Raw genomic sequence first — 3,786 nt, forward strand, 5'->3', positions numbered from 1 at the left:
GGGATTGAGGAATGCAGGTAGATTTTTATCATTTTATTGAGTATTTGAAGCAGAGTTATAGCTCATTGGACATTGCTTGTATAGCACCTGCTCTGGACCTTTTCAGTCTGGCACTACACATTTGGAGATGGAGTTTCCATTGGGATATGGGCTGGGTAAGTGAGTGCTTACTACCTCAGGTTCAAAGGTGATCTTTGGTTATATACCTCCAAATCTATAGTTTTCTAGGCTTCATTAATATACTTACCTTTGAGATTTAGCCAAAAGACAAAGTTAAAACTCAAAACAGGTACATGCATTGTCAATGGTTCTTTGAGAGCCCCATATTTTTGGAGGCCTCAGAGTAGTAGGGAATCCTAGGAGATAGTATTTACTTCAGGTTCCTGCCTTTCTCTTCCTTTGCAACAGACACAGGGTGAGATTTTCCTGATTCTTCCTGTTGCCCAGGTGAGGTTCAAGCTCTCAGGACCAAAATGAGCTTGTTTAGAACAACCTCAGGTTTTGGAACTAATGGGACAAGCATGTTTGGTAGCACAGCAGCAAATAATCACAGTCCTATGAAGGATATTGAAGTTACACCTTTTCCTGATGACAGTATTGGATGTCTTTCGTTTAGCCAACCTACATTGCCATGAAACTTTCTTACTGCAGTACTCTGAGCCAAAGACGTTCAATGTTGGGAAGTTCAGGATAATGGACAAGCCATTCCAAAAACCCAGCAGATACATACAGGGCCTATACTTGATGTGTGTTGTAGTGAGGATAGGAGTAAAGTATTTACAGCATCTTGTGATAAAATTGCCAAAGTGTGAGGCCTCGAAAGTAACCAGGCTACACAGATTGAACAGCATGAGGCTCCTGTGAAAACTACATTGGATCAAAGCACCAAACTAAAACTGTGTGATGACAGGAATCTGGGATAAAACTTTAAAGTTTTGGGACACATGGTCACCAAGTCCTATGATGACATTGCAACTGCCTGAAAGATGTTACTGTGCTGATGTGGTATATCCTGTGGCAGCTGTAGTTACTGCTGAGAGAAGACTTATATAGTTTATCAGTTAGAGATTCATCCTTCTGAAATTAGAATAGAATCTCCTCTTACACATCAGCATCATTCTATTGCCATTTTTAAAGACAAACAGAATAATCCTACTGGTTTTGCTCTGGGAACTATTGAAGTAAGTTGCTATTCATTATATTAATCCACCAAATCCTGACAAAGATAACTTCACCTTTAAATGTCATCATTCTAATGGAACTAATACTTTAGCTCCTCAAGATATCTATACTATGAATGGAATAGTATTTCATCCTGTTCCTGAAACCCTTGCAACTGTAGGATCTGATGGTAGATTCAGCTTTTGGGACAAAGATGCATGGACAAAACTAAAAGCTTCAGAACAATTAGATCAATTTCAGTTTGTTATTTCAACCACAATGGAAACATATTTACATATGCCTCTAGTTATGACTGGTAAAAGAAATATGAATTTTATAATACTCTAAGCAAAAATTACATTTTTCTACATAAGGCAGAGGAAGAGTTAAAGCCTAGAAATAAGAAGTAACGATTACAAAACCATTTGTTGAGCTGGATTGTTCTTCTTTGCCCCAGTATGGTTTTGATCACTATAATATGGTGGATTCTCAACAGCTATTATATTATTAGGATCCATTGGAGAAAACCATTTGAATCATGCTACTTGCAAGAATGCCAGATGTCCACAAAGTGACTTGGCTGTTTCAACTCCACTATAACACTGCCTGACAAACTGCTCTAAAAATTTAAGAGGATTGAAAGTACTGTACAGCTCAGATTTGTATGGGCATTTGCATTGGTATTTTACAATCTTCAAGGTGTGTGAGTTATGAGAGATTGGGATACAATCTATAAAGGCTCCATCATGTTTTGTAATAAACTATTTTCAAAAGTGCCAAAAAGCCTCAAAACAAAGAATTTACTCTTTTTGTTATTACCACTGTTTTCATGATAGCAGATAATTCAAATTTGTATATCAGCAAAGCCTGATTCTTTTTCAGCCTCATCCAATATATTTTAAGCTTCTGGGTTAAAAAACTTTGGTGTCTGGCTTATTTCTGAGGTGGGATTATTTTGGAAGGCTATTGTTTTTTGTTTGTTTGTTTTGATTTTGCTTTTGCCATTTTCTTGTAGCAGAAACTTAACTATGCCTAGAAATAGGTAATTTCTAATTTTCCAAATCAACCTCCCTATCCTAAAGTTTGAACAATGAAGAATGTCTCACAGGAAACTAATCAGAAGTTCCTATGAAAATGTCTTTTGAATTAAACACACACACACACATGTACACACACACATGCACACACACACTAAAATAACACTTTCTGAAAATCATTTTGGACACCAGACAGCTGCCACAGAACACTGTTTATGTGAATTAGTGAGGAACAAATGGGTAAAGTCTTCCCCAAAAATGTACTAATGAGGAGAGTGGTGTCTGGGAACATGTGTTCTGGGTTTTACTAAAACAGCAACATCTGGGGACTGACTGTGTGTAGGAAGGGGAAGACCAGCTGTGTTTATTGAATTGGCAGACAAATCATCTCATCTCCTAATTCTCTATTTCAACTAACACTTCAATCACTTTCCCAAAAATTTCTAGGTCTTACAATTAGCTTGCAAATCATCTAAATCTGCTATTACTTTTCCTCCGGAGAAATAAACTGGTATAAACAATGTGATATTTTGGTTTCTTGTAGGGTCAATTATAAGCTTATTGACAAATGCATTCCTTAGCCAGGGGAAGTGAGAGTTGTTCTTTTAATGCTTGTCTGCCTTTTCTTTTTTTAAAAAAATTAACTCAATCCAAATTATAGAAGAGGTGTTAAAGTGCCTACTATATACATCACATTTTGATACTTACTAGGAGTACAAAGTTTAGGCAATTAATAGTCACTGTTTTCATGAAGTTTGTAGGTCATTGGAGGGAAAGATAAAGATTCATGTGGCTATACATGATAACGCATAAATACAGTAGCACATGAACTGGAGAGGTAGGGTACTACAGTGGAAAAACAAGCAAACAAACCATTGGTTCTGATGTCAGAAGACCTGAGTTCTAATTCTGGCACTGATAGTCATTACCTATATAAACATGGTAAGTCACTTAATCTGAATGTGCCTCAGCTTCCACATACATAAAATATAAGTATTAGATTACATTACTTCTGATGTCTTTTTGATTCTGCAGATACCATATTATCTATAATAAAATGAATTACGTTAAAGAAGTTAAAACATGTTCTATCAGATAGATGCGCAATTCATTATGAAGATAGTATCTGAGTTGGGTTTTAAAGGAATTGAGCATGTAAAGATGTGAAAAGATTGTCATCCAGTGAGGGGTAAGGTTTCCTCTCCAATATACGAAAGTACACTTCCTCCTGAATGATGAAGTGCCCATATTTCTTCACAGCTATTTACAAGATGCACAAAGTTAAAGATAAGGCAATACAGAGCATATTCTGGGGACAGATGAATCCCAGTTTAACTGGATTGTAGCATGTATAACTAAAAGAAGTATAAGAAAGGCTAAAAAATTCAATTGACGTAATATTTTGAATAGCTGGCAACAGGCAGGGCAGCTTGAGCTTTCATTGGTAGACAGTAGGGAAACCCAAAAGATTTTTGTTTTGTTTTGTTTTTTAGCAGAAGAGTGATATGATGAGGCATATTAATAAGGAAGATATCTGGTATCAGTAGATTATATAGAAAGGGGGATGGAAGTACTGAAGGAGGAAGAG

The 3,786-nt window shown here is 36.3% G+C and overlaps 1 pseudogene; it reads left to right on the forward strand.

Moving 5' to 3' along the window:
• Positions 1-473: 473 nt before the first annotated feature.
• Positions 474-1,622, forward strand: LOC140509224 (mRNA export factor-like; annotated as a pseudogene).
• The last annotated feature ends 2,164 nt before the right edge of the window (positions 1,623-3,786 follow it).

Source organism: Notamacropus eugenii, chromosome 5 (assembly GCF_028372415.1).
Source record: "Notamacropus eugenii isolate mMacEug1 chromosome 5, mMacEug1.pri_v2, whole genome shotgun sequence".
NCBI classification, from domain to species: Eukaryota; Metazoa; Chordata; class Mammalia; order Diprotodontia; family Macropodidae; genus Notamacropus; species Notamacropus eugenii.